General features: G+C 47.8%; 1 long non-coding RNA gene across 2 annotated transcripts; it reads left to right on the forward strand.

Moving 5' to 3' along the window:
- Positions 1-4,153: 4,153 nt before the first annotated feature.
- LOC116969098 lies at positions 4,154-9,061 on the forward strand. 2 transcript variants are annotated; one of them, XR_004410624.1, is made up of 4 exons: positions 4,154-4,243; positions 4,614-4,700; positions 4,846-5,016; positions 8,827-9,061. It is a non-coding gene; the product is annotated as an uncharacterized LOC116969098 (long non-coding RNA). The 2 variants fall into 2 exon arrangements; XR_004410623.1 differs by lacking the exon at positions 4,846-5,016 and having other exon boundaries at positions 8,827-9,051.
- The last annotated feature ends 4,359 nt before the right edge of the window (positions 9,062-13,420 follow it).

Raw genomic sequence — 13,420 nt, forward strand, 5'->3', positions numbered from 1 at the left:
CTAAATGGTGGCAGACTAGGAAAAGGGGAGATGCAGCGAGACCTGGGTGTCATGGTACACCAGTCATTGAAAGTGGGCATGCAGGTGCAGCAGGCAGTGAAGAAAGCGAATGGTATGTTAGCTTTCATAGCAAAAGGATTTGAGTATAGGAGCAGGGAGGTTCTACTGCAGTTGTACAGGGTCTCGGTGAGACCACACCTGGAGTATTGCGTACAGTTTTGGTCTCCAAATCTGAGGAAGGACATTATTGCCATAGAGGGAGTGCAGAGAAGGTTCACCAGACTGATTCCTGGGATGTCAGGATTGTCTTATGAAGAAAGACTGGATAGACTTGGTTTATACTCTCTAGAATTTAGGAGATTGAGAGGGGATCTTATAGAAACTTACAAAATTCTTAAGAGGTTGGACAGGCTAGATGCAGGAAGATTGCTCCCGATGTTGGGGAAGTCCAGGACAAGGGGTCACAGCTTAAGGATAAGGGGGAAATCCTTTAAAACCGAGATGAGAAGAACTTTTTTCACACAGAGTGGTGAATCTCTGGAACTCCCTGCCACAGAGGGTAGTCGAGGCCAGTTCATTGGCTATATTTAAGAGGGAGTTAGATGTGGCCCTTGTGGCTAAGGGGATCAGAGGGTATGGAGAGAAGGCAGGTACGGGACACTGAGTGGATGATCAGCCATGATCATATTGAATGGCGGTGCAGGCTCGAAGGGCCGAATGGCCTACTCCTGCACCTAATTTCTATGTTTCTATGTAATACTGAAACTGTATATTCAAAGCTTTGCAGAATTTGGTAATCAGAAGATTAAAGGTTGAAGAATTATTGGGACTGACACGGGAATTTACTATGGATTGCTCCTTCGTCAATACATTCCGGTTTAATTTAACAGTTTAGTGTATTGTCACTTGAACCGAAGTACAGCAAAAAGCTTTTGTTGCATTCTGCCTAGTCAGCAGAAATACAATACATGATTGCAATAGAGCCATTTACACTCTAAAGATACATGATAAGGGATTAACGTTTAGTGCAAGGTAAAACAAAGAAAATCCGATCAAGAATAGTCCGAATGTAACCAAAGAGGTTGATAGTAGTTCCCAGATCACTTGTTCTCTGACAAACACTGGAACTATTACACTGCATTATTTCATCTCATCCAAGCGTTAATTGTACAAGGCTGTAATGTATCAGGTTGTGGGACAGATCTGTGAAATCCAGTACACTCCCGGAGAGACTGTGTGCAGTGATGCCCCACACACTCCTGACAGCGTCCTGACACACTGTGTAACCCCACACACTCCTGGATAGAGTCCTGACACACTGTGTAACCCCACACACTCCTGGATAGAGTCCTGACACACTGTGTAACCCCACACACTCCTGGATGGATCCTGACACACTGTGTAACCCCACACACTCCTGGCAGGGTACTGGTGAGAAACTATGTAAATTCTGAGAACATTCCTAAAAGTCCACAATTCCCTCCACCACATTGGACAGAAACGTGATTGAATCTGATCTGTGTCTCACTCCCCAGCTCATGGACAAGGGCAAGAACAGCGTTTCCCTGGTCTTCACTGTCTTACCCACGATCATTCTTGCTCAATTGATGATTTTTCACAATTGTTGACAATTCACAATAATGTCCCACCTCTAGACACAACATCCTACCTCCACCTGTATGTCCAATGCATTGCTTCCTCCATGACTCCCCGCCTGCTCTTCCATGTCCAGCACCCATTCCATTTCTAATGTCACTTCCCCATGAACACCTGTCCTTTCCTCACTTTGCTTCCAACCATGCAGGGAAACAAAATGTCTTTCTAGTTGAAGCTACTTGCGGTTTTCACCGATGAATCTGAACAATTGACTGTCACTTCTGGTGATCCCAGTCCCACTCTGTCCCCTCTGTCTTTGGTCCACCACACAAACCGTGCGAGAATCACAGATTAATACCTCATCTCCCAGTACAATACGTGCAGCCTTCTGGACTCAACATTGATCGCAATACGTTTCAATGATCAGCATCACCTTTCCCCTTCCACCCCCCCCCCATTCTCTCTCACTCTCTCTCTCTCCTCCCCTTCTGCTCCTCCTCCGTGCCCACCTCCTTCCTCATACCCTGATCCCCCCCCCTCCCCACATGTGCTGCCTGAGCTGCTGGGTATTTCCCTCCATATGTCCCTCTGACAGAACACCCCATGCCCTTTACCCTGTCTATGCCCAGCAGATCAACACTGGGTTTCTCAAAGTCTGTGTTCAAACCCAAAAGAAATGCAAGCTGTGTTTGTCATGGGAGAATCAACTACAGGACAAGGAGGGATCAGTGAACTGTCTGGGGAATGGTCTCACTTTCACAGCGCAGTTAATATGACAATCTGCTTGGCTGGTGATTTTCTCAGCCGTGGATCGCCGTTAATTTAATTGAAGGGCATTGAACTCATTCTTGTAACCATGAATTTTGAGTTGAGCCACCTAACATTGTGTCCATCTGCCTTTTCCCGTGCAAGATGTTCAACAGAAACACAAGGAGACTCTGCGAGCACAGACTGAAACACTGAGCGTGAACACGATCCTGATGAAGGAGAAGGTTAAGGTTTTCCAGTTGCTTGATCGATACGCTGAGCTCACAATCATCTCCACTGTTCGAGATCGGAAACTGGTGGAACATGAGCTGCTGGCAAGAGGCCGGGACCATGAAGAGTGGAGAGAGAAATGTCTCCGGAGAGAACTGGAAATAATCAGGACAGATCAATTGTTCCAGAGCAGCTTTACCCGGAGGAAATCCCGATCTGGGAGTTCAGCATCAGTAGCCGGAGTCGCGGGGATCGGAAAAACAACAATGATGCAAAAGATTGTTCACGACTGGGCCACGGGGAAAATATACCAACACTTCCAGTTTGTCTTCAGTTTTAAATTCCGGGATTTGAACACTATTAACTGCACAGTAAACCTGAGGGAACTGATTCTGGAACAGTATCCTTACTTTAAGAATATCATGGGAGAGGTCTGGAAGAACCCAGAGGGATTGCTGTTTATATTCGACGGTTTGGATGAATTCAAGGGCAGAATCGATGTTGCTGACAGTCGGAGAGATACAGAACCTAAGCACCAGTGCCCAGATCCCGAGTGGTGGTGTGAAGTGTCTGACATTGTGTACAGTTTAATCCAGCACAAGCTGCTCCCATGGTGTTCAGTGCTAGTGAACACCCGCCCCACTGCGTTACATTTACTGGAAAAGGCAGAGATCAGTGTCTGGGCAGAAATCCCGGGATTTGTTGGTGAGGAACGGAAGGAATATTTCACCAGGTATTTTGAAGACCAGACGGTGGCAGCAGCTGTTTTCAAACATGTGAAGGAGAACGAGATCCTGTACACCATGAGCTACAACCCCCTATTACTGCTGGATCCTCGGCCTGACATTGGGCCCCTTCTTCACACAAACACACCGGGACTTGCAGCGAGTTCCCAAGACCATCACCCAACTATGTTGCTACTTTTTTTACAACATCCTGAAAAACCACGGCCGTGAGATTGAGAACCTCCGTGAGGTGTTACTGAGGGTTGGTCAGATGGCCTTCACTGGAGTGTCCGAGAAGAAGATTGTGTTCACAGATGGAGATTTGATCAAATATAATCTGCAGCCTTCCCAGTTCCTGTCCGGGTTCCTGATGGAACTTTTGGAGAGAGAGGATTCAGCCCAGAGCGTTGTGTACGCCTTCCCGCACCTCACCATCCAAGAGTTTGTAGCCGCACTCTCACAATTCCTGACTGTAAATCCCGGGAATATCGTGAAATACCTGTCTGAAGCCCACAGCACCACAGACGGTCGATTTGAAGTATTTCTCCGTTTTGTCGCTGGTCTCTCCTCCCCACGGGCAGCTCGGGTCCTGGAGGAGTTTCTGGGTCAATTTCCTAATGAAACAAGCTGCCGAGTGATTGACTGGGTGAAGGAGGAGGTTAAACGTCAGATTAGAAATGCAGGCATTGCGTATGGTAAAAGGAGGCTCCTGAACACGATGCACTACCTGTTTGAGTCTCAGAATCCTGCACTGGCTCAGCACACACTGGGATCTGTGGAAACACTTTCATTCAATGGACTGGGACTGACCCCGATTGACTGTGCGGACCTGTCTCATGTCATCAGGCCCTGTGATACAATCAAACACCTCTGAAGCTCTGCCACATTCAGTGTGATGGTCTCCAGCGGCTGGGACCGGCTCTGCACAAGTGTCAGCGCTTGGGGTAAATGTCCGTTTGATGCTAATTCTGAACTGTAAAATTGTTTCACTATTTTGTTCTTCCATCCAGCACCCCTTCTATGGGGCGACATTGAACCTCCTATTTTACCCTCCTCCGAGTTGGCGGAGGTCCACACAATCCCCTCCTCCCCCGGGTCGCTGGTGGTCGACTACGTTGCAGCCGTTCTCTGCACGGGGAACATTACCCGGTTAATGGGGAAAGAGAATAAATAGTGAACGTCAACAAACACCACAACCACGGAGATTTATTCAATCCTTTGCTGAGGGGTTTCCAGAAATATCCGTTTGGGAGACGTTATCTCAGCCCTGGGGTTTGTATCAGTTTGTTTCTTACTCTGTCTGTTTATGTTTAGACTGGGAAACAACTAGCTGGGAGATTCCGGAGTGAAACCGGTGTCTGTGGCTCTGAGGAACACCGACTGTAAAATACAGTCTCTGGGGTAAGTCCCAGACTGTGAGAGATTGTGTTTACAGTCACTGGGTGTGTGACACTGAACATTAAGATGATCAGTAATTGTGTCACTGATAAACACTGGTGATTTGCACCGTCTCCTGTCTCTCACCCTCACCCTCTCTCATCTCCAGGCTGGAAGATGTCGGTCTCACAGATTCTGGAGCCAAGCATTTCGCACCTGCTCTCAGTACAAACTGTTCACTGACGAAGCTGGACCTGAGTGGGAATAACGTCGGAGATTCCGGAGTGAAACTGGTGTCTGCGGCTCTGAGGAACACCGACTGTAAAATACAGACACTGAGGTAAGTCCCAGACTGTGAGAGATTGTGTTTACAGTCACTGGGTGTCTGACATTGAACATTAATACAGGGCACTCGCTTAACTTGTTTTCCCTTTTGCCAGCCGGGCAATCTCGGCAGCTTTTTAGGTTGCCAAATGATAGTTTAGGTGGTCATTTAAGACGGTTGGCATGACGTGTGCGATAATGTGCTCAGACGAAGTGTGTAGTTACCAGTCGGAATTATGGTCAATGAAGCATTCACATATTATGTCTGGTTCAAATAAAGTCACAAACTACACATATTCACCAATCAAGAAATGATATATGCCCCAATGACAAGCAGCAAAATTACAATACAGTATCTCATCTCTTTTTACACAAATGCAATTTTTATTATCTCTTTCCACTTCTAAACAAAAATATAGTTATTCCGCGTATGCTCAACCTCGCTGAGACCAAGTGCAGGCTTGGCGATGCTGCCTCACCTGCTAAGTTTCTACAGCATTTTTGTCTACCATTCACACAAGTTCTGTTATCCCACTTTCCTCACCCACTCCCTGCACATTAGAGGCAATTTTACAGAGACAAGTTAACCTACAAAGCCAATGCGTCTTTGGGATGTAGGAGGAAACCCACATGCTTGCAGGGAGAATGTGCAAATTCAACACAGGGCACTGCCGAGAACATGATCGAACACAGATCTCTGGCGTGTGAGGCAGCAAGTCCACCAGCAGCAAGTCTATCCATTTTCAGTCTTAAATCTCTAAGTGACGCTATGTCCCCCTTTACAGCTACTGTTGTTTTAATTCAGTTCAAGGATATTGGGGCAGAACATTGGCCATAAAGTTGCTGCTTAAAATTGCCAGAGACCCGGAATTAATTCTGGATATGGGTGCTGTCTGTATGGGGGTTTTTTTTTCTCGTTTATAACATTGTTTACAAAGTATTATGTTTACATATTCTGTTGTGCTGCTGCAAGTAAGGATTTCATTGTTCTAACTGGGACGTGAGTGAATAAAACACTCTTGACTTGCGTCTCTGATGTGTGGGATAGAACTAGGGTACGGGTGATCGGTGGTCGGCGTGGACTCGGTGGGCCGAAAGGCCTGTTTCCACACTGTATCTTTAAATTAAACTAAAAATACTAACGCCAGAGGGAGTTTAAAGAAGGGTCTATTCCCAAAACATCACCCAATTTCTTCTATCCAGAGGTACTGGCTGCTCCAATGAGTCCCCCCGCACAATTAAAGCATGGAATAGTCTTCACCCTACCAGAGGTACCAACCAGACGCAACTAAATTTAAGGTAGATTTTTTTCTTTTCCCAAAAACCCTTCTTGCTTAAGTCCAAGTCAAGTGTCAAGATGATTTTATTGTCATGTGGCCCAGATAGGGCAATGGAATTCTTGCTTTCTGCAGCACAACAGAACATGTAAACATAATACTGAACAGGAGATACAAGTTCAGTGTGTCTATATACTATAGACCATATATCTACACAATAAATAAACAGATAACATGCAATAGGCTGTTATTTTTCAGAGTTTGGAGTTTGGTGGTGGTGGGTCCACCAGTTTAAATTCAATTTTGAATATTTTTGGAGGACCAGGAAACCAAGAAGCAAGAGTTACTCCAGCTCCAGGGAGTGGTTCTGCGTTGTTTTTCAGCGGTCGTGGTGAGCACCGACCGAACAGCTCTTAGGAGCATCGACTGTAAAATACAGAGACTGGGGTAAGTCTCAGCGTGTGCGGACGTGGCGTAGAAGGACGAGAAGCTGAAGCAAAGAAGTGGAAACCAAATAACCGAATGAAACAAAGCCGAAACGCCAAATAACCAAAAGGGCGGGATGTCTAAAAGCAAACTCACCGAAAGGCCGCTCTGCCGAAACGCCAACTCACCGAAAGGCTGCATTGCCTACAAGCCAACTCACCGAATGACAGTTCTGCCGCAAAGTCAAATAATGGATATGTCATCGCTGGGGATGCAAACGGCATGTAAAGCGTCTCTTCCATCCACGCAACACATGAAGCCTCGGAAATGTGGCAACTGTCACACCAAAGTAGGACACAGAATATTGGAGTGACTCAGTGGGACAGACAGCATCTCTGGAGAGAAGGAATGGGTGGCGTTTCAGGTCGAGACCCTTCAGACTCGGTCTTCAGGTCTGAAGAATGGTCTCGACCCGAAACATCACCCATTCCTTCTCTCCAGAGATGCTGCCTGTTCCGCTGAGTTACTCCAGCTTTTTGTGTCCATCTTCAGTTAAAACAGTTTACAGATTATCTGGTGTTTTGTGCGTGGGAGCTTGTGTGCGTTGTGCAGGCAACCAGGCGGTTATAAATAAAACGTGCTTTTTATTGTTGGGGGGTGGGAAGTGGGAGGAGATAACATTGTTTGTTGTCATGCACACTTGTCATCGGCCCGCAAGGGAATTTGTGTGTGTCCCCATGTATGCAAGGCAATTTACTATGGCTACAAATGCCCCAAGCCGTCTGTCCCCGCGGCCGGGGTGCGAGGTGAATCACCCCATCTGTGGGTCGGGGTGGGGGGTGAATCACCCTGTGTGTGGGTCTGAGGGGGGATGAATCACCCTGGTGTGGGGGTTGGGGCCTGATGGAGGTACATCGCGGTGAGTGACTCTGGGTGGGTGACAAACCCCTGCGCTACCGACACACGGCGCAATCACACAGGGGAGAAGAGGCGGAGGGCGGCCGTTGCCGTGGAGTGGGGGCTGTCCCGATGGATGCTCTCCTTCGGCCACTAACAACTTGGTGCTCGGGTTTACAGTGCCCAATCACCAATGGCATGTGTGGGGAAAATGACCCCCACCCTTCCGTCTCCACCGGCCAGTGATGTGGTGGACGCGGGGGTCTGGACCCATCGCTGACAAGTCCGGACCCCGGCAACGTCTTGTCCGTTATTTGACTTTGCGGCAGAGCGGTCATTCGGTGTGTTGGCTTGTAGGCGATGCAGCCTTTCGGTGAGTTGGCATTTCGGCAGAGCGGCCTTTCGGTGAGTTTGCTTTAAGGCGTCCCACCTTTCCGTTATTTGGCATTTCAGCTTCGTTTCCGTTTGGTTATTTGGCGTTTCGGCTTCGTTTCCTTTCGGTTATATGGCTTCCACGTCTTTGCTTCGGCTTCTCGTCCTTCGACACTACGTCCGGGTACCAAGTCCCAGATTGTGAGAGATTGTGTTTACAGTCACTGGGTGTCTGACACTGAACATTAATATGATCAGTAATTGTCAAGTCAAACTGAAATGAAAGAACAGGTGCAGAGAAATGCTACATTGAAATCACGAGACAGTGATTAAAGTGGGCGGAACCCCAGCCTGCCGTGTTCTGCTTGGGGGTCAAAAGGGCACACAGCACCAGAAGCCAGTGAAGAAGATACAAGAGATATGCGAGCGGCAAAACTTGAACAGTAAATCAAAAGGACTGTCCGAAAAGACTGCCGCGATAGCCAGAAAAGGAAAGCAGGACTGATTTTCTACAGACCCGATTGGCAGCCGGTTTTTCACCTGATAAATACCAAAACTGATAAAGACCAAAACTGATAAAGACCAAAACTGATAAAGACCAAAACTGGTAAAGACTAAAACTGCTAAAGACTAATCTGCCAAAATAAAAGAAGGAGTAAATAAAAGGTGGAAAAGAAGTGTTTGGTCTGAGTGAATCCAGTTCATCATTTCGGGGTAGATAAATCAAATCCCTTTCAAGCGGGGAATCTGCAAAAACATTAGAAGACTTGACAGTAAATGTGTCACTGATAAACATTGGGGATTTGCACCGTCTCATGTCTCTCTGTGTCCCTCACCCTCTCTCTCATCTCCAGGCTGGAACGTGTCGGTCTCACAGATTTTGGAGCCGAGGATCTCGTCTCCGCTCTCAGTACAAACCCCTCACTGACGGAGCTGGAGCTGGGATACAACTCCCTCACGGACTGATGTGTCCCCGCTCTCTGCCGCCACATACAGACCCTCCCGAGACTGGAGCAGATCGAGTGAGTGTTTGTGTTGTTTAATGGGGATCCGCGGGCTTCTCCTGTGATTTTGTTCTGTAAATGTTGTTGAAATATTCACCCCAGTCCCAGTTATTGACACTGTTGTTTAATCTGTTTATTTTCTCTTTATTCCAGGAATTGTTTCAGGCTGAGGGGGGAATCAGTTCACTGCAGATGGACGGAACCAGCTGCAGAGTCTGCGGGGAATCAGACCCGGACTGAGAGTGACCGTGAGAACATCTCTGGTGTAAACGCCACCACCCTGGGGACCGGATATGATTGGCCGATTCCCCGACCTCCCCTTTAAGCGGTCGCCCTCCCCTTTAAACGGCCACCCTCCCCTTTAAACGGCCACCCTCCCCTTTAAACGGCCACCCTCCCCTTTAAGCGGCCACGCTCCGGGTTTAAACCCCAACGGTTCCCGGGCCGGGCGGGCGGTGACGTCAGAGACGGCCCTGCCTGCTGTCACGTGACCCGGATACGCGGCGCTGCTGCTGGTGCCGGATATCCGGTGCTGCCCCCAGTGGGGGACATGGGAATTACAGCTGGACCTGCAGGATCCCGGATGTGACGTCATCATCAGCGGCCCCCGCTCCTGCTACGGATTGATGATGACGTCAGCAGCATTGTTCAAACTGGTCATTCACACAGCAATGTCTGTTACTGCTGTATCATCAGTAAATCACATGTAAATAGTTTATTACAGTAATAAATATTGTAAGTCAGTGAATGTTTGGCCTACTAATATTTGCAGAACTCAATAACTTGGCAATTCCAGACTCCCGAGAATCATAGAGTGATACAGTGTGGAAACAGGCCCTTCGGCCCAACTTGCCCACACTTACCAACATGCCCCACCTACACTAGTCCCACCAGTCGGCGTTTGCCCCATATCCCTCCAAACTGACCACCGGCCTCGCGTGTGTGTGTGGAGGGGGGGGGGGGGGGGGGGGTTGGGGCACAGTGATGACTGATCATCGGCCACGTGTGTGTGGAGAGGGGGGTTCCCGGTCCTCACCCAGTGTCCCGTATGCGTATTCGCAGCCAACACGTGTATATCCAGCCTTCGCCGCCGCGACGGTCGCCAGACGTCTCCCCTGGCCCACAAGGGGGTCTGACCCCGGCCCGGTGTCTGGAGCTGTGGGCAGGTGTCTGGTGTCGAGAGTGTGGCCGGCATCGTGGATCCCAGTCTGGGATAGAGGGTAGTGGCGGTCGGGAGCGCTCGGGGGAGGTTGAGGATCGTTCCCGATCTGTAGTGCAGGCATCTGGTTGAGAGGGTGTGTTGGCGACCAGGGCTCGGGTGAGCAGGATGCTCCCGATCTGAAGGACAGCGGTCTGGGACAATGTCCGGGTTAGCGATAACGGCGAAGCTGCGAGTGACTGAACGGGTCTCCCAATCCTCAACGTGAAGCAATCATGTACGATAAACATTTAAACACCAAACACTGGCCTCGCCAGCCCGCGAGCAATCGGTCGATCACTAATGATTGCATCGATATCTTGCTCGTTGTCAATTTATGAGGCAGCTTCTCAAGCGGGAATATGTCGCACATCCCAAACCATGAGTTATTCTTGGTTTTCTCAATCGTTCTTGGATTGTCGGCGCTGCAACAGAAAAAAACAACGTTTGAGTGAATGAATTGCTGCTTTCACACGGGCGGTAATCGCTTTAAAACATAGTGGGGGGGGGGGGGTCACAATGAGACCTGAGATATAGGACAGGGGTCGGCAACCTACGGCCCACGGGCCGGATCCGGCCCGTAACCCGAAATCTTCTGGCCCGCAGACGGATTTTTTTTCAATTGGTTTTCGCAACGTGGGACCTGCAGCCAGTCACGGGGCAGGTGAGCTGACCTGGGAACTACAGCCAGTCCCGGGGCTGCTAGATTCTAGGAGCTATCGGCCTCCAACTGGAATCGACCTTGAGGGCTCCGGTCGCAGAGACTGTGGACTTACCATCACGGAGCTGCTGACTTCGGAGGCTGCGGTGATTGTGGTTGCGACTCGACTTCGGATGCTTCTGTTTTGCTGCCACATGTTTCACAAAACATGGGAAGGGATTGTCCCCCACCACTCAAAACATGCGGGGGACAGAAAGATCCCCCCCCCCCATGCGCTGTGTGCATCGGGGGGGGGGAGAGGGAGAGAGAGAGATGACGAACAAGAGATAGAGGACGAGATGGAGAGAGAGAACAAGAGGGAGAGAGAACGAGATGGGGAGAGAGTGAGAGGGGGCGTGGCAGATAGAGAAAAGAGAAGTGGGAGGGAAGAAGGTGGGGGGAGGAGAGAGGGTGTAAGAGTGGGAGAGATAGTGAGAGGGAGAGGACGAGAGAGATAAAGAGAAATGGTGGATAGAGGAGGGCGGGGTTAGAGAAGGAGAGAGAGGATAGAGAGAGAGAGAGCGAGGGGAGGACATATAAAGAGAAATGAGTGGAGGAAGAGAGAGAAAGGGAGGACACGGTAAAGATAGACACATTCTTGATTACTATATGTGTCAGAGGTTATAGGGTCAAGGCAGGAGAATGGGGTTAGGAGGAAGAGACAGCTCAGCCATGATTGAATGGCGGAGTAGAGATATAACCATATAACAATTACAGCGCTGAAACAGGCCATCTCGGCCCTACCAGTCCGTGCCGTCAATTATTTCCCCCCATCTACCTGCACTCAGACCGTAACCCTCCATTCCTTTCCCATCCATATACCTATCCAATTTATTTTTAAATTATAAAATCGAAGCTGCCTCCACCACTTCCACTGGAAGCTCATTCCACACAGCTACCACTCTCTGAGTAAAGAAGTTCCCCCTCATGTTACCCCTAAACATCTGTCCCTTAATTCTGAAGTCATGTCCTCTTGTTTGAATCTTCCCTACTCTCAATGGGAAAAGCTTGTCCATATCAACTCTGTTTATCCCTCTCATTATTTTAAAGACCTCTATCAAGTCCTCCCTTAACCTTCTGCGCTCCAGAGAATAAAGACCTAACTTATTCAACCTTTCTCTGTAACTTAGTTGCTGAAACCCAGGCAACATTCTAGTAAATCTCCTCTGTACTCTCTCTATTTTGATGACATCCTTCCTATAATTGGGCGAGCAAAACTGTACACCATACTCCAGAATTGGTCTCACCAATGCCTTGTACAATTTTAACATTACATCCCAACTTCTATACTCAATGCTCTGATTTATAAAGGCTAGCATACCAAAAGCTTTCTTTACCTCCCCATCTACATGAGATTCCACCTTCAGGGAACTATGCACAGTTATTCCTAGATCCCTCTGTTCAACTGCATTCCTCAATTCGCTACCATTTACCATGTACGTCCTATTTTGATTTGTCCTGCCAAGATGTAGCACCTCACACTTATCAGCATTAAACTCCATCTGCCATCTTTCAGCCCATTCTTCCAAATGGCCTAAATCTCTCTGTAGACTTTGGAAAACTACTTCATTATCCACACCACCTATCTTAGTATCATCTGCATACTTACTTATCCAATTTACCACACCTTCATCCAGATCATTGATGTACATGACAAACGACAGTGGACCCAACACAGATCCCTGAGGCACCCCACTAGTCACCTGCCTCCAACCTGACAAACAGCCATTCACCATTACTCTCTGGCGTCTCCCATTCAGCCACTGTTGAATCCATCTTGCTACTCCTGCGCTTATAACCAACAATTGAACCTTCTTAACCAACCTTCCATGAGGAACCTTGTCAAAGGCCTTAATAAAGTCCATATAGACAACATCCACTGCTTTACCCTCATCAATTTCCCTTATAACCTCTTCAAAAAATTCAAGAAGATTAGTCAAACATGACCTTACAGGCACAAATCCATGTTGACTGTTCCTAATCAGACCCTGTTTATCCAAATGCTTATATATATTATCTCTAAGTATCTTTTCCATTAATTTGGCCACCACTGAAGTCAAACTAACAGGTCTATAATTGCTAGGTTTACTCTTAGAACCCTTTTTAAACAATGGAACTACATGCGCAGCACGCCAATCCTCGGGCACTATTCCCGTTTCTAATGACATTTGAAATATTTCTGTCATAGCCCCTGCTATTTCTACTGTAACTTCCCTCAATGTTCTAGGGAATATCCTGTCAGGACCTGGAGACTTATCCACTTTTATATTTTTCAAAAGTGTCGGTACTTCTTTTTCTTTGAATCTCATAGTATCCATAGCTGTACTATCCATATCTACTTGTTTCCCTTACCTCACATAATTCAATATCCTTCTCCTTGGTGAATACCGAAGAAAATAAATTGTTCAATATCTCCCCCATCTCTTTTGGCTCTGCAGATAGCTGTCCACTCTGTCTCTTTAATGGACCAATTTTATCCCTCGTTATCCTTTTGCTATTAATATAGCTGTAGAAACCCTTTGGATTTACTTCTACCTTACTTGCCA

The sequence above is a fragment of the Amblyraja radiata genome, unplaced genomic scaffold (genome assembly GCF_010909765.2).
Source record: "Amblyraja radiata isolate CabotCenter1 unplaced genomic scaffold, sAmbRad1.1.pri S104, whole genome shotgun sequence".
Classification (NCBI taxonomy): Eukaryota; Metazoa; Chordata; class Chondrichthyes; order Rajiformes; family Rajidae; genus Amblyraja; species Amblyraja radiata.